Source organism: Lampris incognitus, chromosome 6, assembly GCF_029633865.1.
Source record: "Lampris incognitus isolate fLamInc1 chromosome 6, fLamInc1.hap2, whole genome shotgun sequence".
Classification (NCBI taxonomy): domain Eukaryota; kingdom Metazoa; phylum Chordata; class Actinopteri; order Lampriformes; family Lampridae; genus Lampris; species Lampris incognitus.
In genome coordinates this window covers 28,149,751-28,173,150 of record NC_079216.1, presented here as the reverse complement: position 1 = coordinate 28,173,150, position 23,400 = coordinate 28,149,751, and positions in this window count along the sequence as shown.

Sequence of the window (23,400 nt, the reverse complement as noted above, 5' to 3'; positions counted from 1 at the left end):
GTTCAGGTCGAGAAAATGTGTTTTAAACAATAAAAACGACTCCCGGCCTTATTAGTTCACATTTTTTACATTTGGTAACCTAGTCGATATGCGTAAATTACTACATCGTTTTATCACGTTAAACGCATTTTCTCGACAAGAAAAGCACAATTTCATCAAAAACATCAAAAAAAAAAAAAAGGATCTATTCAACAAGTCTGCGACACATCCTTAAGAGTCACGTGTTTTCACCCAATTTCAATGTGTAATTTCAACAGTTCTGATCATTGTTTAGCTTGTTGGTAGCTTGGTCAAAATGCCAGACACAGTGAATCGTTTTTATTGCTTTAAACGCATTTTCTCCTCAAGAGAAACATGATTTCATTAAAAACATTATAGTTTAAAAATACCTGATGTACATGTCTGCAAACACTCAAGAGTCTTAAAAGAGGTTTTTCACCCATGTGTTTTTTGTTGAGACACCTTCTATTTCAAGGTTCTGTGCGTTTTCAGACACGTACAATGTGTATTTTTGCCGTTTCTGATGAAATCCCTCCTTTTAAACGCAGTTTCTCACGGAAAATGTGTTTCTCGCCATGGCAAAATTACTTTTTAAAAAAACGCATGTTCAGGTCGAGAAAATGTGTTTTAAACAATAAAAACGACTCCCGGCCTTATTAGTTCACATTTTTTACATTTGGTAACCTAGTCCATATGCGTAAATTACTACATCGTTTTATCACGTTAAACGCATTTTCTCGACAAGAAAAGCACAATTTCATCAAAAACATCCAAAACAACAAAAAAAGGATCTATTCAACAAAGTCTGCTACACATCCTTTAGAGTTACGTGTTTTCACCCAATTTCAATGTGTAATTTCAACAGTTCTGATCATTGTTTAGCTTGTTGGTAGCTTGGTCAAAATGCCAGACACAGTGAATCGTTTTTATTGCTTTAAACGCATTTTCTCCTCAAGAGAAACATGATTTCATTAAAAACATTATAGTTTAAAAATACCTGATGTACATGTCTGCAAACACTCAGAGTCTTAAAAGAGGTTTTTCACCCATGTGTTTTTTGTTGAGACACCTTCTATTTCAAGGTTCTGTGCGTTTTCAGACACGTACAATATGTATTTTTGCCGTTTCTGATGAAATCCCTCCTTTTAAACGCAGTTTCTCACGGAAAATGTGTTTCTCGCCATGGCAAAATTACTTTTTAAAAAAGCGCATGTTCAGGTCGAGAAAATGTGTTTTAAACAATAAAAACGACTCCCGGCCTTATTAGTTCACATTTTTTACATTTGGTAACCTAGTCCATATGCGTAAATTACTACATCGTTTTATCACGTTAAACGCATTTTCTCGACAAGAAAAGCACAATTTCATCAAAAACATCCAAAACAACAAAAAAAGGATCTATTCAACAAAGTCTGCTACACATCCTTTAGAGTTACGTGTTTTCACCCAATTTCAATGTGTAATTTCACCAGTTCTGATCATTGTTTAGCTTGTTGGTAGCTTGGTCAAAATGCCAGACACAGTGAATCGTTTTTATTGCTTTAAACGCATTTTCTCCTCAAGAGAAACACGATTTCATTAAAAACGTTATACTTTGAAAATACCTGATGTCCATGTCTGCAAACACACAAGAGTCATAAAATAGGTTTTTCACCCATGTGTTTTTTGGTGAGACACCTTCTATTTCAAGGTTCTGTGCGTTTTCAGACACGTACAATATGTATTTTTGCCGTTTCTGATGAAATCCCTCCTTTTAAATGCAGTTTCTCACAGGAAATGAGTTTCTCGCCATGGCAAAATTACTTTTTAAAAAAACGCATGTTCAGGTCGAGAAAATATGTTTTAAACAATAAAAACGACTCCCGGCCTTATTAGTTCACATTTTTTACATTTGGTAACCTAGTCGATATGCGTGAATTACTACATCGTTTTATCACGTTAAACGCATTTTCTCGACAAGAAAAGCACAATGTCATCAAAAACATCCAAAACAACAAAAAAAAGGATCTATTCAACAAGTCTGCGACACATCCTTAAGAGTTACGTGTTTTCACCCAATTTCAATGTGTAATTTCAACAGTTCTGATCATTGTTTAGCTTGTTGGTAGCTTGGTCAAAATGCCAGACACAGTGAATCGTTTTTATTGCTTTAAACGCATTTTCTCCTCAAGAGAAACATGATTTCATTAAAAACATTATAGTTTAAAAATACCTGATGTACATGTCTGCAAACTCTCAAGAGTCTTAAAAGAGGTTTTTCACCCATGTGTTTTTTGTTGAGACACCTTCTATTTCAAGGTTCTGTGCGTTTTCAGACACGTACAATGTGTATTTTTGCCGTTTCTGATGAAATCCCTCCTTTTAAACGCAGTTTCTCACGGAAAATGTGTTTCTCGCCATGGCAAAATTACTTTTTAAAAAAACGCATGTTCAGGTCGAGAAAATGTGTTTTAAACAATAAAAACGACTCCCGGCCTTATTAGTTCACATTTTTTACATTTGGTAACCTAGTCGATATGCGTAAATTACTACATCGTTTTATCACGTTAAACGCATTTTCTCGACAAGAAAAGCACAATTTCATCAAAAACATCAAAAAAAAAAAAAAGGATCTATTCAACAAGTCTGCGACACATCCTTAAGAGTCACGTGTTTTCACCCAATTTCAATGTGTAATTTCAACAGTTCTGATCATTGTTTAGCTTGTTGGTAGCTTGGTCAAAATGCCAGACACAGTGAATCGTTTTTATTGCTTTAAACGCATTTTCTCCTCAAGAGAAACATGATTTCATTAAAAACATTATAGTTTAAAAATACCTGATGTACATGTCTGCAAACACTCAAGAGTCTTAAAAGAGGTTTTTCACCCATGTGTTTTTTGTTGAGACACCTTCTATTTCAAGGTTCTGTGCGTTTTCAGACACGTACAATGTGTATTTTTGCCGTTTCTGATGAAATCCCTCCTTTTAAACGCAGTTTCTCACGGAAAATGTGTTTCTCGCCATGGCAAAATTACTTTTTAAAAAAACGCATGTTCAGGTCGAGAAAATGTGTTTTAAACAATAAAAACGACTCCCGGCCTTATTAGTTCACATTTTTTACATTTGGTAACCTAGTCGATATGCGTAAATTACTACATCGTTTTATCACGTTAAACGCATTTTCTCGACAAGAAAAGCACAATTTCATCAAAAACATCCAAAACAACAAAAAAAGGATCTATTCAACAAAGTCTGCTACACATCCTTTAGAGTTACGTGTTTTCACCCAATTTCAATGTGTAATTTCAACAGTTCTGATCATTGTTTAGCTTGTTGGTAGCTTGGTCAAAATGCCAGACACAGTGAATCGTTTTTATTGCTTTAAACGCATTTTCTCCTCAAGAGAAACATGATTTCATTAAAAACATTATAGTTTAAAAATACCTGATGTACATGTCTGCAAACACTCAGAGTCTTAAAAGAGGTTTTTCACCCATGTGTTTTTTGTTGAGACACCTTCTATTTCAAGGTTCTGTGCGTTTTCAGACACGTACAATATGTATTTTTGCCGTTTCTGATGAAATCCCTCCTTTTAAACGCAGTTTCTCACGGAAAATGTGTTTCTCGCCATGGCAAAATTACTTTTTAAAAAAGCGCATGTTCAGGTCGAGAAAATGTGTTTTAAACAATAAAAACGACTCCCGGCCTTATTAGTTCACATTTTTTACATTTGGTAACCTAGTCCATATGCGTAAATTACTACATCGTTTTATCACGTTAAACGCATTTTCTCGACAAGAAAAGCACAATTTCATCAAAAACATCCAAAACAACAAAAAAAGGATCTATTCAACAAAGTCTGCTACACATCCTTTAGAGTTACGTGTTTTCACCCAATTTCAATGTGTAATTTCACCAGTTCTGATCATTGTTTAGCTTGTTGGTAGCTTGGTCAAAATGCCAGACACAGTGAATCGTTTTTATTGCTTTAAACGCATTTTCTCCTCAAGAGAAACACGATTTCATTAAAAACGTTATACTTTGAAAATACCTGATGTCCATGTCTGCAAACACACAAGAGTCATAAAATAGGTTTTTCACCCATGTGTTTTTTGGTGAGACACCTTCTATTTCAAGGTTCTGTGCGTTTTCAGACACGTACAATATGTATTTTTGCCGTTTCTGATGAAATCCCTCCTTTTAAATGCAGTTTCTCACAGGAAATGAGTTTCTCGCCATGGCAAAATTACTTTTTAAAAAAACGCATGTTCAGGTCGAGAAAATATGTTTTAAACAATAAAAACGACTCCCGGCCTTATTAGTTCACATTTTTTACATTTGGTAACCTAGTCGATATGCGTGAATTACTACATCGTTTTATCACGTTAAACGCATTTTCTCGACAAGAAAAGCACAATGTCATCAAAAACATCCAAAACAACAAAAAAAAGGATCTATTCAACAAGTCTGCGACACATCCTTAAGAGTTACGTGTTTTCACCCAATTTCAATGTGTAATTTCAACAGTTCTGATCATTGTTTAGCTTGTTGGTAGCTTGGTCAAAATGCCAGACACAGTGAATCGTTTTTATTGCTTTAAACGCATTTTCTCCTCAAGAGAAACATGATTTCATTAAAAACATTATAGTTTAAAAATACCTGATGTACATGTCTGCAAACTCTCAAGAGTCTTAAAAGAGGTTTTTCACCCATGTGTTTTTTGTTGAGACACCTTCTATTTCAAGGTTCTGTGCGTTTTCAGACACGTACAATGTGTATTTTTGCCGTTTCTGATGAAATCCCTCCTTTTAAACGCAGTTTCTCACGGAAAATGTGTTTCTCGCCATGGCAAAATTACTTTTTAAAAAAACGCATGTTCAGGTCGAGAAAATGTGTTTTAAACAATAAAAACGACTCCCGGCCTTATTAGTTCACATTTTTTACATTTGGTAACCTAGTCGATATGCGTAAATTACTACATCGTTTTATCACGTTAAACGCATTTTCTCGACAAGAAAAGCACAATTTCATCAAAAACATCCAAAACAACAAAAAAAGGATCTATTCAACAAAGTCTGCTACACATCCTTTAGAGTTACGTGTTTTCACCCAATTTCAATGTGTAATTTCACCAGTTCTGATCATTGTTTAGCTTGTTGGTAGCTTGGTCAAAATGCCAGACACAGTGAATCGTTTTTATTGCTTTAAACGCATTTTCTCCTCAAGAGAAACATGATTTCATTAAAAACATTATAGTTTAAAAATACCTGATGTACATGTCTGCAAACACTCAGAGTCTTAAAAGAGGTTTTTCACCCATGTGTTTTTTGTTGAGACACCTTCTATTTCAAGGTTCTGTGCGTTTTCAGACACGTACAATATGTATTTTTGCCGTTTCTGATGAAATCCCTCCTTTTAAACGCAGTTTCTCACGGAAAATGTGTTTCTCGCCATGGCAAAATTACTTTTTAAAAAAGCGCATGTTCAGGTCGAGAAAATGTGTTTTAAACAATAAAAACGACTCCCGGCCTTATTAGTTCACATTTTTACATTTGGTAACCTAGTCCATATAAGTAAATTACTACATCGTTTTATCGCGTTAAACGCATTTTCTCGACACGAAAAGCACAATGTCATCAAAAACATCCAAAACAAAAAAAAAAAAAGGATCTATTCAACAAGTCTGCGACACATCCTTAAGAGTTACGTGTTTTCACCCAATTTCAATGTGTAATTTCACCAGTTCTGATCATTGTTTAGCTTGTTGGTAGCTTGGTAAAAATGCCAGACACAGTGAATCGTTTTTATTGCTTTAAACGCATTTTCTCCTCAAGAGAAACATGATTTCATTAAAAACATTATAGTTTAAAAATACCTGATGTACATGTCTGCAAACACTCAAGAGTCTTAAAAGAGGTTTTTCACCCATGTGTTTTTTGTTGAGACACCTTCTATTTCAAGGTTCTGTGCGTTTTCAGACACGTACAATATGTATTTTTGGCGTTTCTGATGAAATCCCTCCTTTTAAATGCAGTTTCTCACAGGAAATGAGTTTCTCGCCATGGCAAAATTACTTTTTAAAAAAACGCATGTTCAGGTCGAGAAAATGTTTTAAACAATAAAAACGACTCCCGGCCTTATTAGTTCACATTTTTTACATTTGGTAACCTAGTCCATATGCGTAAATTACTACATCGTTTTATCGCGTTAAACGCATTTTCTCGACACGAAAAGCACAATGTCATCAAAAACATCCAAAACAACAAAAAAAAAGGATCTATTCAACAAGTCTGCGACACATCCTTAAGAGTTACGTGTTTTCACCCAATTTCAATGTGTAATTTCAACAGTTCTGATCATTGTTTAGCTTGTTGGTAGCTTGGTCAAAATGCCAGACACAGTGAATCGTTTTTATTGCTTTAAACGCATTTTCTCCTCAAGAGAAACATGATTTCATTAAAAACATTATAGTTTAAAAATACCTGATGTACATGTCTGCAAACACTCAAGAGTCTTAAAAGAGGTTTTTCACCCATGTGTTTTTTGTTGAGACACCTTCTATTTCAAGGTTCTGTGCGTTTTCAGACACGTACAATGTGTATTTTTGCCGTTTCTGATGAAATCCCTCCTTTTAAACGCAGTTTCTCACGGAAAATGTGTTTCTCGCCATGGCAAAATTACTTTTTAAAAAAACGCATGTTCAGGTCGAGAAAATGTGTTTTAAACAATAAAAACGACTCCCGGCCTTATTAGTTCACATTTTTTACATTTGGTAACCTAGTCCATATGCGTAAATTACTACATCGTTTTATCACGTTAAACGCATTTTCTCGACAAGAAAAGCACAATTTCATCAAAAACATCCAAAACAACAAAAAAAGGATCTATTCAACAGAGTCTGCTACACATCCTTTAGAGTTACGTGTTTTCACCCAATTTCAATGTGTAATTTCACCAGTTCTGATCATTGTTTAGCTTGTTGGTAGCTTGGTCAAAATGCCAGACACAGTTAATCGTTTTTATTGCTTTAAACGCATTTTCTCCTCAAGAGAAACACGATTTCATTAAAAACGTTATACTTTGAAAATACCTGATGTCCATGTCTGCAAACACACAAGAGTCATAAAAGAGGTTTTTCACCCATGTGTTTTTTGGTGAGACACCTTCTATTTCAAGGTTCTGTGCGTTTTCAGACACGTACAATATGTATTTTTGGCGTTTCTGATGAAATCCCTCCTTTTAAATGCAGTTTCTCACAGGAAATGTGTTTCTCGCCATGGCAAAATTACTTTTTAAAAAAACGCATGTTCAGGTCGAGAAAATGTTTTAAACAATAAAAACGACTCCCGGCCTTATTAGTTCACATTTTTTACATTTGGTAACCTAGTCCATATGCGTAAATTACTACATCGTTTTATCGCGTTAAACGCATTTTCTCGACACGAAAAGCACAATGTCATCAAAAACATCCAAAACAACAAAAAAAAATGATCTATTCAACAAGTCTGCGACACATCCTTAAGAGTTACGTGTTTTCACCCAATTTCAATGTGTAATTTCAACAGTTCTGATCATTGTTTAGCTTGTTGGTAGCTTGGTCAAAATGCCAGACACAGTGAATCGTTTTTATTGCTTTAAACGCATTTTCTCCTCAAGAGAAACATGATTTCATTAAAAACATTATAGTTTAAAAATACCTGATGTACATGTCTGCAAACACTCAAGAGTCTTAAAAGAGGTTTTTCACCCATGTGTTTTTTGTTGAGACACCTTCTATTTCAAGGTTCTGTGCGTTTTCAGACACGTACAATGTGTATTTTTGCCGTTTCTGATGAAATCCCTCCTTTTAAACGCAGTTTCTCACGGAAAATGTGTTTCTCGCCATGGCAAAATTACTTTTTAAAAAAACGCATGTTCAGGTCGAGAAAATGTGTTTTAAACAATAAAAACGACTCCCGGCCTTATTAGTTCACATTTTTTACATTTGGTAACCTAGTCGATATGCGTAAATTACTACATCGTTTTATCACGTTAAACGCATTTTCTCGACAAGAAAAGCACAATTTCATCAAAAACATCCAAAACAACAAAAAAAGGATCTATTCAACAAAGTCTGCTACACATCCTTTAGAGTTACGTGTTTTCACCCAATTTCAATGTGTAATTTCACCAGTTCTGATCATTGTTTAGCTTGTTGGTAGCTTGGTCAAAATGCCAGACACAGTTAATCGTTTTTATTGCTTTAAACGCATTTTCTCCTCAAGAGAAACACGATTTCATTAAAAACGTTATACTTTGAAAATACCTGATGTCCATGTCTGCAAACACACAAGAGTCATAAAAGAGGTTTTTCACCCATGTGTTTTTTGGTGAGACACCTTCTATTTCAAGGTTCTGTGCGTTTTCAGACACGTACAATATGTATTTTTGGCGTTTCTGATGAAATCCCTCCTTTTAAATGCAGTTTCTCACAGGAAATGTGTTTCTCGCCATGGCAAAATTACTTTTTAAAAAAACGCATGTTCAGGTCGAGAAAATGTTTTAAACAATAAAAACGACTCCCGGCCTTATTAGTTCACATTTTTTACATTTGGTAACCTAGTCGATATGCGTAAATTACTACATCGTTTTATCGCGTTAAACGCATTTTCTCCACACGAAAAGCACAATGTCATCAAAAACATCCAAAACAAAAAAAAAAAAAGGATCTATTCAACAAGTCTGCGACACATCCTTAAGAGTTACGTGTTTTCACCCAATTTCAATGTGTAATTTCACCAGTTCTGATCATTGTTTAGCTTGTTGGTAGCTTGGTCAAAATGCCAGACACAGTGAATCGTTTTTATTGCTTTAAACGCATTTTCTCCTCAAGAGAAACATGATTTCATTAAAAACATTATAGTTTAAAAATACCTGATGTACATGTCTGCAAACACTCAAGAGTCTTAAAAGAGGTTTTTCACCCATGTGTTTTTTGTTGAGACACCTTCTATTTCAAGGTTCTGTGCGTTTTCAGACACGTACAATGTGTATTTTTGCCGTTTCTGATGAAATCCCTCCTTTTAAACGCAGTTTCTCACGGAAAATGTGTTTCTCGCCATGGCAAAATTACTTTTTAAAAAAACGCATGTTCAGGTCGAGAAAATGTGTTTTAAACAATAAAAACGACTCCCGGCCTTATTAGTTCACATTTTTTACATTTGGTAACCTAGTCGATATGCGTAAATTACTACATCGTTTTATCACGTTAAACGCATTTTCTCGACAAGAAAAGCACAATTTCATCAAAAACATCCAAAACAACAAAAAAAGGATCTATTCAACAAAGTCTGCTACACATCCTTTAGAGTTACGTGTTTTCACCCAATTTCAATGTGTAATTTCAACAGTTCTGATCATTGTTTAGCTTGTTGGTAGCTTGGTCAAAATGCCAGACACAGTGAATCGTTTTTATTGCTTTAAACGCATTTTCTCCTCAAGAGAAACATGATTTCATTAAAAACATTATAGTTTAAAAATACCTGATGTACATGTCTGCAAACACTCAGAGTCTTAAAAGAGGTTTTTCACCCATGTGTTTTTTGTTGAGACACCTTCCATTTCAAGGTTCTGTGCGTTTTCAGACACGTACAATATGTATTTTTGCCGTTTCTGATGAAATCCCTCCTTTTAAACGCAGTTTCTCACGGAAAATGTGTTTCTCGCCATGGCAAAATTACTTTTTAAAAAAGCGCATGTTCAGGTCGAGAAAATGTGTTTTAAACACTAAAAACGACTCCCGGCCTTATTAGTTCACATTTTTTACATTTGGTAACCTAGTCCATATGCGTAAATTACTACATCGTTTTATCGCGTTAAACGCATTTTCTCGACAAGAAAAGCACAATGTCATCAAAAACATCCAAAACAACAAAAAAAAGGATCTATTCAACAAGTCTGCGACACATCCTTAAGAGTTACGTGTTTTCACCCAATTTCAATGTGTAATTTCAACAGTTCTGATCATTGTTTAGCTTGTTGGTAGCTTGGTCAAAATGCCAGACACAGTGAATCGTTTTTATTGCTTTAAACGCATTTTCTCCTCAAGAGAAACACGATTTCATTAAAAACGTTATACTTTGAAAATACCTGATGTCCATGTCTGCAAACACACAAGAGTCATAAAATAGGTTTTTCACCCATGTGTTTTTTGGTGAGACACCTTCTATTTCAAGGTTCTGTGCGTTTTCAGACACGTACAATATGTATTTTTGGCGTTTCTGATGAAATCCCTCCTTTTAAATGCAGTTTCTCACAGGAAATGAGTTTCTCGCCATGGCAAAATTACTTTTTAAAAAAACGCATGTTCAGGTCGAGAAAATGTTTTAAACAATAAAAACGACTCCCGGCCTTATTAGTTCACATTTTTTACATTTGGTAACCTAGTCCATATGCGTAAATTACTACATCGTTTTATCGCGTTAAACGCATTTTCTCGACACGAAAAGCACAATGTCATCAAAAACATCCAAAACAAAAAAAAAAAGGATCTATTCAACAAGTCTGCGACACATCCTTAAGAGTTACGTGTTTTCACCCAATTTCAATGTGTAATTTCACCAGTTCTGATCATTGTTTAGCTTGTTGGTAGCTTGGTCAAAATGCCAGACACAGTGAATCGTTTTTATTGCTTTAAACGCATTTTCTCCTCAAGAGAAACATGATTTCATTAAAAACATTATAGTTTAAAAATACCTGATGTACATGTCTGCAAACTCTCAAGAGTCTTAAAAGAGGTTTTTCACCCATGTGTTTTTTGTTGAGACACCTTCTATTTCAAGGTTCTGTGCGTTTTCAGACACGTACAATGTGTATTTTTGCCGTTTCTGATGAAATCCCTCCTTTTAAACGCAGTTTCTCACAGGAAATGAGTTTCTCGCCATGACAAAATTACTTTTTAAAAAAACGCATGTTCAGGTCGAGAAAATGTTTTAAACAATAAAAACGACTCCCGGCCTTATTAGTTCACATTTTTTACATTTGGTAACCTAGTCCATATGCGTAAATTACTACATCGTTTTATCGCATTAAACGCATTTTTCCGACAAGAAAAGCACAATTTCATCAAAAACATCCAAAACAACAAAAAAAGGATCTATTCAACAAGTCTGCGACACATCCTTAGGAGTTACGTGTTTTCACCCAATTTCAATGTGTAATTTCAACAGTTCTGATCATTGTTTAGCTTGTTGGTAGCTTGGTCAAAATGCCAGACACAGTGAGTCGTTTTTATTGCTTTAAACGCATTTTCTCCTCAAGAGAAACATGATTTCATTAAAAACATTATAGTTTAAAAATACCTGATGTACATGTCTGCAAACTCTCAAGAGTCTTAAAAGAGGTTTTTCACCCATGTGTTTTTTGTTGAGACACCTTCTATTTCAAGGTTCTGTGCGTTTACAGACACGTACAATATGTATTTTTGCCGTTTCTGATGAAATCCCCCCTTTTAAACGCAGTTTCTCACGGAAAATGTGTTTCTCGCCATGGCAAAATTACTTTTTAAAAAAACGCATGTTCAGGTCGAGAAAATGTGTTTTAAACAATAAAAACGACTCCCGGCCTTATTAGTTCACATTTTTACATTTGGTAACCTAGTCCATATAAGTAAATTACTACATCGTTTTATCGCGTTAAACGCATTTTCTCGACACGAAAAGCACAATGTCATCAAAAACATCCAAAACAAAAAAAAAAAAGGATCTATTCAACAAGTCTGCGACACATCCTTAAGAGTTACGTGTTTTCACCCAATTTCAATGTGTAATTTCACCAGTTCTGATCATTGTTTAGCTTGTTGGTAGCTTGGTAAAAATGCCAGACACAGTGAATCGTTTTTATTGCTTTAAACGCATTTTCTCCTCAAGAGAAACATGATTTCATTAAAAACATTATAGTTTAAAAATACCTGATGTACATGTCTGCAAACACTCAAGAGTCTTAAAAGAGGTTTTTCACCCATGTGTTTTTTGTTGAGACACCTTCTATTTCAAGGTTCTGTGCGTTTTCAGACACGTACAATATGTATTTTTGGCGTTTCTGATGAAATCCCTCCTTTTAAATGCAGTTTCTCACAGGAAATGAGTTTCTCGCCATGGCAAAATTACTTTTTAAAAAAACGCATGTTCAGGTCGAGAAAATGTTTTAAACAATAAAAACGACTCCCGGCCTTATTAGTTCACATTTTTTACATTTGGTAACCTAGTCCATATGCGTAAATTACTACATCGTTTTATCGCGTTAAACGCATTTTCTCGACACGAAAAGCACAATGTCATCAAAAACATCCAAAACAAAAAAAAAAAAGGATCTATTCAACAAGTCTGCGACACATCCTTAAGAGTTACGTGTTTTCACCCAATTTCAATGTGTAATTTCAACAGTTCTGATCATTGTTTAGCTTGTTGGTAGCTTGGTCAAAATGCCAGACACAGTGAATCGTTTTTATTGCTTTAAACGCATTTTCTCCTCAAGAGAAACATGATTTCATTAAAAACATTATAGTTTAAAAATACCTGATGTACATGTCTGCAAACACTCAAGAGTCTTAAAAGAGGTTTTTCACCCATGTGTTTTTTGTTGAGACACCTTCTATTTCAAGGTTCTGTGCGTTTTCAGACACGTACAATGTGTATTTTTGCCGTTTCTGATGAAATCCCTCCTTTTAAACGCAGTTTCTCACGGAAAATGTGTTTCTCGCCATGGCAAAATTACTTTTTAAAAAAACGCATGTTCAGGTCGAGAAAATGTGTTTTAAACAATAAAAACGACTCCCGGCCTTATTAGTTCACATTTTTTACATTTGGTAACCTAGTCGATATGCGTAAATTACTACATCGTTTTATCACGTTAAACGCATTTTCTCGACAAGAAAAGCACAATTTCATCAAAAACATCCAAAACAACAAAAAAATGATCTATTCAACAGAGTCTGCTACACATCCTTTAGAGTTACGTGTTTTCACCCAATTTCAATGTGTAATTTCACCAGTTCTGATCATTGTTTAGCTTGTTGGTAGCTTGGTCAAAATGCCAGACACAGTTAATCGTTTTTATTGCTTTAAACGCATTTTCTCCTCAAGAGAAACACGATTTCATTAAAAACGTTATACTTTGAAAATACCTGATGTCCATGTCTGCAAACACACAAGAGTCATAAAAGAGATTTTTCACCCATGTGTTTTTTGGTGAGACACCTTCTATTTCAAGGTTCTGTGCGTTTTCAGACACGTACAATATGTATTTTTGGCGTTTCTGATGAAATCCCTCCTTTTAAATGCAGTTTCTCACAGGAAATGTGTTTCTCGCCATGGCAAAATTACTTTTTAAAAAAACGCATGTTCAGGTCGAGAAAATGTTTTAAACAATAAAAACGACTCCCGGCCTTATTAGTTCACATTTTTTACATTTGGTAACCTAGTCCATATGCGTAAATTACTACATCGTTTTATCGCGTTAAACGCATTTTCTCCACACGAAAAGCACAATGTCATCAAAAACATCCAAAACAACAAAAAAAAAGGATCTATTCAACAAGTCTGCGATACATCCTTTAGAGTTACGTGTTTTCACCCAATTTCAATGTGTAATTTCAACAGTTCTGATCATTGTTTAGCTTGTTGGTAGCTTGGTCAAAATGCCAGACACAGTGAATCGTTTTTATTGCTTTAAACGCATTTTCTCCTCAAGAGAAACATGATTTCATTAAAAACATTATAGTTTAAAAATACCTGATGTACATGTCTGCAAACACTCAAGAGTCTTAAAAGAGGTTTTTCACCCATGTGTTTTTTGTTGAGACACCTTCTATTTCAAGGTTCTGTGCGTTTTCAGACACGTAAAATGTGTATTTTTGCCGTTTCTGATGAAATCCCTCCTTTTAAACGCAGTTTCTCACGGAAAATGTGTTTCTCGCCATGGCAAAATTACTTTTTAAAAAAACGCATGTTCAGGTCGAGAAAATGTGTTTTAAACAATAAAAACGACTCCCGGCCTTATTAGTTCACATTTTTTACATTTGGTAACCTAGTCGATATGCGTAAATTACTACATCGTTTTATCACGTTAAACGCATTTTCTCGACACGAAAAGCACAATGTCATCAAAAACATCCAAAACAACAAAAAAAAGGATCTATTCAACAAGTCTGCGACACATCCTTAAGAGTTACGTGTTTTCACCCAATTTCAATGTGTAATTTCAACAGTTCTGATCATTGTTTAGCTTGTTGGTAGCTTGGTCAAAATGCCAGACACAGTGAATCGTTTTTATTGCTTTAAACGCATTTTCTCCTCAAGAGAAACATGATTTCATTAAAAACATTATAGTTTAAAAATACCTGATGTACATGTCTGCAAACACTCAAGAGTCTTAAAAGAGGTTTTTCACCCATGTGTTTTTTGTTGAGACACCTTCTATTTCAAGGTTTTGTGCGTTTTCAGACACGTACAATGTGTATTTTTGCCGTTTCTGATGAAATCCCTCCTTTTAAACGCAGTTTCTCACGGAAAATGTGTTTCTCGCCATGGCAAAATTACTTTTTAAAAAAACGCATGTTCAGGTCGAGAAAATGTTTTAAACAATAAAAACGACTCCCGGCCTTATTAGTTCACATTTTTTACATTTGGTAACCTAGTCCATATGCGTAAATTACTACATCGTTTTATCGCGTTAAACGCATTTTCTCGACACGAAAAGCACAATGTCATCAAAAACATCCAAAACAACAAAAAAAAGGATCTATTCAACAAGTCTGCGACACATCCTTAAGAGTTACGTGTTTTCACCCAATTTCAATGTGTAATTTCAACAGTTCTGATCATTGTTTAGCTTGTTGGTAGCTTGGTCAAAATGCCAGACACAGTGAATCGTTTTTATTGCTTTAAACGCATTTTCTCCTCAAGAGAAACATGATTTCATTAAAAACATTATAGTTTAAAAATACCTGATGTACATGTCTGCAAACACTCAAGAGTCTTAAAAGAGGTTTTTCACCCATGTGTTTTTTGTTGAGACACCTTCTATTTCAAGGTTCTGTGCGTTTTCAGACACGTACAATGTGTATTTTTGCCGTTTCTGATGAAATCCCTCCTTTTAAACGCAGTTTCTCACGGAAAATGTGTTTCTCGCCATGGCAAAATTACTTTTTAAAAAAACGCATGTTCAGGTCGAGAAAATGTGTTTTAAACAATAAAAACGACTCCCGGCCTTATTAGTTCACATTTTTTACATTTGGTAACCTAGTCGATATGCGTAAATTACTACATCGTTTTATCACGTTAAACGCATTTTCTCGACAAGAAAAGCACAATTTCATCAAAAACATCCAAAACAACAAAAAAAGGATCTATTCAACAAAGTCTGCTACACATCCTTTAGAGTTACGTGTTTTCACCCAATTTCAATGTGTAATTTCACCAGTTCTGATCATTGTTTAGCTTGTTGGTAGCTTGGTCAAAATGCCAGACACAGTTAATCGTTTTTATTGCTTTAAACGCATTTTCTCCTCAAGAGAAACACGATTTCATTAAAAACGTTATACTTTGAAAATACCTGATGTCCATGTCTGCAAACACACAAGAGTCATAAAAGAGGTTTTTCACCCATGTGTTTTTTGGTGAGACACCTTCTATTTCAAGGTTCTGTGCGTTTTCAGACACGTACAATATGTATTTTTGGCGTTTCTGATGAAATCCCTCCTTTTAAATGCAGTTTCTCACAGGAAATGTGTTTCTCGCCATGGCAAAATTACTTTTTAAAAAAACGCATGTTCAGGTCGAGAAAATGTTTTAAACAATAAAAACGACTCCCGGCCTTATTAGTTCACATTTTTTACATTTGGTAACCTAGTCGATATGCGTAAATTACTACATCGTTTTATCGCGTTAAACGCATTTTCTCCACACGAAAAGCACAATGTCATCAAAAACATCCAAAACAAAAAAAAAAAAAGGATCTATTCAACAAGTCTGCGACACATCCTTAAGAGTTACGTGTTTTCACCCAATTTCAATGTGTAATTTCACCAGTTCTGATCATTGTTTAGCTTGTTGGTAGCTTGGTCAAAATGCCAGACACAGTGAATCGTTTTTATTGCTTTAAACGCATTTTCTCCTCAAGAGAAACATGATTTCATTAAAAACATTATAGTTTAAAAATACCTGATGTACATGTCTGCAAACACTCAAGAGTCTTAAAAGAGGTTTTTCACCCATGTGTTTTTTGTTGAGACACCTTCTATTTCAAGGTTCTGTGCGTTTTCAGACACGTACAATGTGTATTTTTGCCGTTTCTGATGAAATCCCTCCTTTTAAACGCAGTTTCTCACGGAAAATGTGTTTCTCGCCATGGCAAAATTACTTTTTAAAAAAACGCATGTTCAGGTCGAGAAAATGTGTTTTAAACAATAAAAACGACTCCCGGCCTTATTAGTTCACATTTTTTACATTTGGTAACCTAGTCGATATGCGTAAATTACTACATCGTTTTATCACGTTAAACGCATTTTCTCGACAAGAAAAGCACAATTTCATCAAAAACATCCAAAACAACAAAAAAAGGATCTATTCAACAAAGTCTGCTACACATCCTTTAGAGTTACGTGTTTTCACCCAATTTCAATGTCTAATTTCAACAGTTCTGATCATTGTTTAGCTTGTTGGTAGCTTGGTCAAAATGCCAGACACAGTGAATCGTTTTTATTGCTTTAAACGCATTTTCTCCTCAAGAGAAACATGATTTCATTAAAAACATTATAGTTTAAAAATACCTGATGTACATGTCTGCAAACACTCAGAGTCTTAAAAGAGGTTTTTCACCCATGTGTTTTTTGTTGAGACACCTTCCATTTCAAGGTTCTGTGCGTTTTCAGACACGTACAATATGTATTTTTGCCGTTTCTGATGAAATCCCTCCTTTTAAACGCAGTTTCTCACGGAAAATGTGTTTCTCGCCATGGCAAAATTACTTTTTAAAAAAGCGCATGTTCAGGTCGAGAAAATGTGTTTTAAACAATAAAAACGACTCCCGGCCTTATTAGTTCACATTTTTTACATTTGGTAACCTAGTCCATATGCGTAAATTACTACATCGTTTTATCGCGTTAAACGCATTTTCTCGACAAGAAAAGCACAATGTCATCAAAAACATCCAAAACAAAAAAAAAAAGGATCTATTCAACAAGTCTGCGACACATCCTTAAGAGTTACGTGTTTTCACCCAATTTCAATGTGTAATTTCACCAGTTCTGATCATTGTTTAGCTTGTTGGTAGCTTGGTCAAAATGCCAGACACAGTTAATCGTTTTTATTGCTTTAAACGCATTTTCTCCTCAAGAGAAACACGATTTCATTAAAAACGTTATACTTTGAAAATACCTGATGTCCATGTCTGCAAACACACAAGAGTCATAAAATAGGTTTTTCACCCATGTGTTTTTTGGTGAGACACCTTCTATTTCAAGGTTCTGTGCGTTTTCAGACACGTACAATATGTATTTTTGCCGTTTCTGATGAAATCCCTCCTTTTAAATGCAGTTTCTCACAGGAAATGAGTTTCTCGCCATGGCAAAATTACTTTTTAAAAAAACGCATGTTCAGGTCGAGAAAATGTTTTAAACACTAAAAACGACTCCCGGCCTTATTAGTTCACATTTTTTACATTTGGTAACCTAGTCCATATGCGTAAATTACTACATCGTTTTATCGCGTTAAACGCATTTTCTCGACAAGAAAAGCACAATGTCATCAAAAACATCCAAAACAACAAAAAAAAGGATCTATTCAACAAGTCTGCGACACATCCTTAAGAGTTACGTGTTTTCACCCAATTTCAATGTGTAATTTCAACAGTTCTGATCATTGTTTAGCTTGTTGGTAGCTTGGTCAAAATGCCAGACACAGTGAATCGTTTTTATTGCTTTAAACGCATTTTCTCCTCAAGAGAAACACGATTTCATTAAAAACGTTATACTTTGAAAATACCTGATGTCCATGTCTGCAAACACACAAGAGTCATAAAATAGGTTTTTCACCCATGTGTTTTTTGGTGAGACACCTTCTATTTCAAGGTTCTGTGCGTTTTCAGACACGTACAATATGTATTTTTGGCGTTTCTGATGAAATCCCTCCTTTTAAATGCAGTTTCTCACAGGAAATGAGTTTCTCGCCATGGCAAAATTACTTTTTAAAAAAACGCATGTTCAGGTCGAGAAAATGTTTTAAACAATAAAAACGACTCCCGGCCTTATTAGTTCACATTTTTTACATTTGGTAACCTAGTCCATATGCGTAAATTACTACATCGTTTTATCGCGTTAAACGCATTTTCTCGACACGAAAAGCACAATGTCATCAAAAACATCCAAAACAACAAAAAAAAGGATCTATTCAACAAGTCTGCGACACATCCTTAAGAGTTACGTGTTTTCACCCAATTTCAATGTGTAATTTCACCAGTTCTGATCATTGTTTAGCTTGTTGGTAGCTTGGTCAAAATGCCAGACACAGTGAATCGTTTTTATTGCTTTAAACGCATTTTCTCCTCAAGAGAAACATGATTTCATTAAAAACATTATAGTTTAAAAATACCTGATGTACATGTCTGCAAACTCTCAAGAGTCTTAAAAGAGGTTTTTCACCCATGTGTTTTTTGTTGAGACACCTTCTATTTCAAGGTTCTGTGCGTTTTCAGACACGTACAATGTGTATTTTTGCCGTTTCTGATGAAATCCCTCCTTTTAAACGCAGTTTCTCACAGGAAATGAGTTTCTCGCCATGACAAAATTACTTTTTAAAAAAACGCATGTTCAGGTCGAGAAAATGTTTTAAACAATAAAAACGACTCCCGGCCTTATTAGTTCACATTTTTTACATTTGGTAACCTAGTCCATATGCGTAAATTACTACATCGTTTTATCGCATTAAACGCATTTTTCCGACAAGAAAAGCACAATTTCATCAAAAACATCCAAAACAACAAAAAAAGGATCTATTCAACAAGTCTGCGACACATCCTTAGGAGTTACGTGTTTTCACCCAATTTCAATGTGTAATTTCAACAGTTCTGATCATTGTTTAGCTTGTTGGTAGCTTGGTCAAAATGCCAGACACAGTGAGTCGTTTTTATTGCTTTAAACGCATTTTCTCCTCAAGAGAAACATGATTTCATTAAAAACATTATAGTTTAAAAATACCTGATGTACATGTCTGCAAACTCTCAAGAGTCTTAAAAGAGGTTTTTCACCCATGTGTTTTTTGTTGAGACACCTTCTATTTCAAGGTTCTGTGCGTTTACAGACACGTACAATATGTATTTTTGCCGTTTCTGATGAAATCCCCCCTTTTAAACGCAGTTTCTCACGGAAAATGTGTTTCTCGCCATGGCAAAATTACTTTTTAAAAAAACGCATGTTCAGGTCGAGAAAATGTGTTTTAAACAATAAAAACGACTCCCGGCCTTATTAGTTCACATTTTTTACATTTGGTAACCTAGTCCATATGCGTAAATTACTACATCGTTTTATCGCGTTAAACGCATTTTCTCGACAAGAAAAGCACAATGTCATCAAAAACATCCAAAACAACAAAAAAAAAGGATCTATTCAACAAGTCTGCGACACATCCTTAAGAGTTACGTGTTTTCACCCAATTTCAATGTGTAATTTCACCAGTTCTGATCATTGTTTAGCTTGTTGGTAGCTTGGTCAAAATGCCAGACACAGTTAATCGTTTTTATTGCTTTAAACGCATTTTCTCCTCAAGAGAAACACGATTTCATTAAAAACGTTATACTTTGAAAATACCTGATGTCCATGTCTGCAAACACACAAGAGTCATAAAATAGGTTTTTCACCCATGTGTTTTTTGTTGAGACACCTTCTATTTCAAGGTTCTGTGCGTTTTCAGACACGTACAATATGTATTTTTGGCGTTTCTGATGAAATCCCTCCTTTTAAATGCAGTTTCTCACAGGAAATGAGTTTCTCGCCATGGCAAAATTACTTTTTAAAAAAACGCATGTTCAGGTCGAGAAAATGTTTTAAACAATAAAAACGACTCCCGGCCTTATTAGTTCACATTTTTTACATTTGGTAACCTAGTCCATATGCATAAATTACTACATCGTTTTATCGCATTAAACGCATTTTTTCGACAAGAAAAGCACAATTTCATCAAAAACATCCAAAACAACAAAAAAAGGATCTATTCAACAAGTCTGCTACACATCCTTTAGAGTTACCTGTTTTCACCCAATTTCAATGTGTAATTTCAACAGTTCTGATCATTGTTTAGCTTGTTGGTAGCTTGGTCAAAATGCCAGACACAGTGAGTCGTTTTTATTGCTTTAAACGCATTTTCTCCTCAAGAGAAAAATGATTTCATTGAAATCATTATAGTTTAAAAATACCTGATGTACATGTCTGCAAACACTCAGAGTCTTAAAAGAGGTTTTTCACCCATGTGTTTTTTGTTGAGACACCTTCTATTTCAAGGTTCTGTGCGTTTTCAGACACGTACAATATGTATTTTTGCCGTTTCTGATGAAATCCCTCCTTTTAAACGCAGTTTCTCACGGAAAATGTGTTTCTCGCCATGGCAAAATTACTTTTTAAAAAAACGCATGTTCAGGTCGAGAAAATGTGTTTTAAACAATAAAAACGACTCCCAGCCTTATTAGTTCACATTTTTTACATTTGGTAACCTAGTCCATATGCGTAAATTACTACATCGTTTTATCGCGTTAAACGCATTTTCTCGACAAGAAAAGCACAATGTCATCAAAAACATCCAAAACAAAAAAAAAAGGATCTATTCAACAAGTCTGCGACACATCCTTAAGAGTTACGTGTTTTCACCCAATTTCAATGTGTAATTTCACCAGTTCTGATCATTGTTTAGCTTGTTGGTAGCTTGGTCAAAATGCCAGACACAGTGAATCGTTTTTATGGCTTTAAACGCATTTTCTCCTCAAGAGAAACACGATTTCATTAAAAACGTTATACTTTGAAAATACCTGATGTCCATGTCTGCAAACACACAAGAGTCATAAAATAGGTTTTTCACCCATGTGTTTTTTGGTGAGACACCTTCTATTTCAAGGTTCTGTGCGTTTTCAGACATGTACAATATGTATTTTTGCCGTTTCTGATGAAATCCCTCCTTTTAAACGCAGTTTCTCACGGAAAATGTGTTTCTCGCCATGGCAAAATTACTTTTTAAAAAAACGCATGTTCAGGTCGAGAAAATGTGTTTTAAACAATAAAAACGACTCCCGGCCTTATTAGTTCACATTTTTTACATTTGGTAACCTGGTCGATATGCGTAAATTACTACATCGTTTTATCGCATTAAACGCATTTTTTCGACAAGAAAAGCACAATGTCATCAAAAACATCCAAAACAAAAAAAAAGGATCTATTCAACAAGTCTGCTACACATTCTTTAGAGTTACCTGTTTTCACCCAATTTCAATGTGTAATTTCAACAGTTCTGATCATTGTTTAGCTTGTTGGTAGCTTGGTCAAAATGCCAGACACAGTGAGTCGTTTTTATTGCTTTAAACGCATTTTCTCCTCAAGAGAAACATGATTTCATTAAAAACATTATAGTTTAAAAATACCTGATGTACATGTCTGCAAACACTCAGAGTCTTAAAAGAGGTTTTTCACCCATATGTTTTTTTTTGAGACACCTTCTATTTCAAGGTTCTGTGCGTTTTCAGACACGTACAATATGTATTTTTGCCGTTTCTGATGAAATCCCTCCTTTTAAACGCAGTTTCTCACGGAAAATGTGTTTCTCGCCATGGCAAAATTACTTTTTAAAAAAACGCATGTTCAGGTCGAGAAAATGTGTTTTAAACAATAAAAACGACTCCCAGCCTTATTAGTTCACATTTTTTACATTTGGTAACCTAGTCCATATGCGTAAATTACTACATCGTTTTATCGCGTTAAACGCATTTTCTCGACACGAAAAGCACAATGTCATCAAAAACATCCAAAACAACAAAAAAAAGGATCTATTCAACAAGTCTGCGACACATCCTTAAGAGTTACGTGTTTTCACCCAATTTCAATGTGTAATTTCACCAGTTCTGATCATTGTTTAGCTTGTTGGTAGCTTGGTCAAAATGCCAGACACAGTTAATCGTTTTTATTGCTTTAAACGCATTTTCTCCTCAAGAGAAACACGATTTCATTAAAAACGTTATACTTTGAAAATACCTGATGTCCATGTCTGCAAACACACAAGAGTCATAAAAGAGGTTTTTCACCCATGTGTTTTTTGGTGAGACACCTTCTATTTCAAGGTTCTGTGCGTTTTCAGACACGTACAATATGTATTTTTGGCGTTTCTGATGAAATCCCTCCTTTTAAATGCAGTTTCTCACAGGAAATGTGTTTCTCGCCATGGCAAAATTACTTTTTAAAAAAACGCATGTTCAGGTCGAGAAAATGTTTTAAACAATAAAAACGACTCCCGGCCTTATTAGTTCACATTTTTTACATTTGGTAACCTAGTCCATATGCGTAAATTACTACATCGTTTTATCGCGTTAAACGCATTTTCTCCACACGAAAAGCACAATGTCATCAAAAACATCCAAAACAACAAAAAAAAAGGATCTATTCAACAAGTCTGCGATACATCCTTTAGAGTTACGTGTTTTCACCCAATTTCAATGTGTAATTTCAACAGTTCTGATCATTGTTTAGCTTGTTGGTAGCTTGGTCAAAATGCCAGACACAGTGAATCGTTTTTATTGCTTTAAACGCATTTTCTCCTCAAGAGAAACATGATTTCATTAAAAACATTATAGTTTAAAAATACCTGATGTACATGTCTGCAAACACTCAAGAGTCTTAAAAGAGGTTTTTCACCCATGTGTTTTTTGTTGAGACACCTTCTATTTCAAGGTTCTGTGCGTTTTCAGACACGTAAAATGTGTATTTTTGCCGTTTCTGATGAAATCCCTCCTTTTAAACGCAGTTTCTCACGGAAAATGTGTTTCTCGCCATGGCAAAATTACTTTTTAAAAAAACGCATGTTCAGGTCGAGAAAATGTTTTAAACAATAAAAACGACTCCCGGCCTTATTAGTTCACATTTTTTACATTTGGTAACCTAGTCGATATGCGTAAATTACTACATCGTTTTATCACGTTAAACGCATTTTCTCGACACGAAAAGCACAATGTCATCAAAAACATCCAAAACAACAAAAAAAAAGGATCTATTCAACAAGTCTGCGACACATCCTTAAGAGTTACGTGTTTTCACCCAATTTCAATGTGTAATTTCAACAGTTCTGATCATTGTTTAGCTTGTTGGTAGCTTGGTCAAAATGCCAGACACAGTGAATCGTTTTTATTGCTTTAA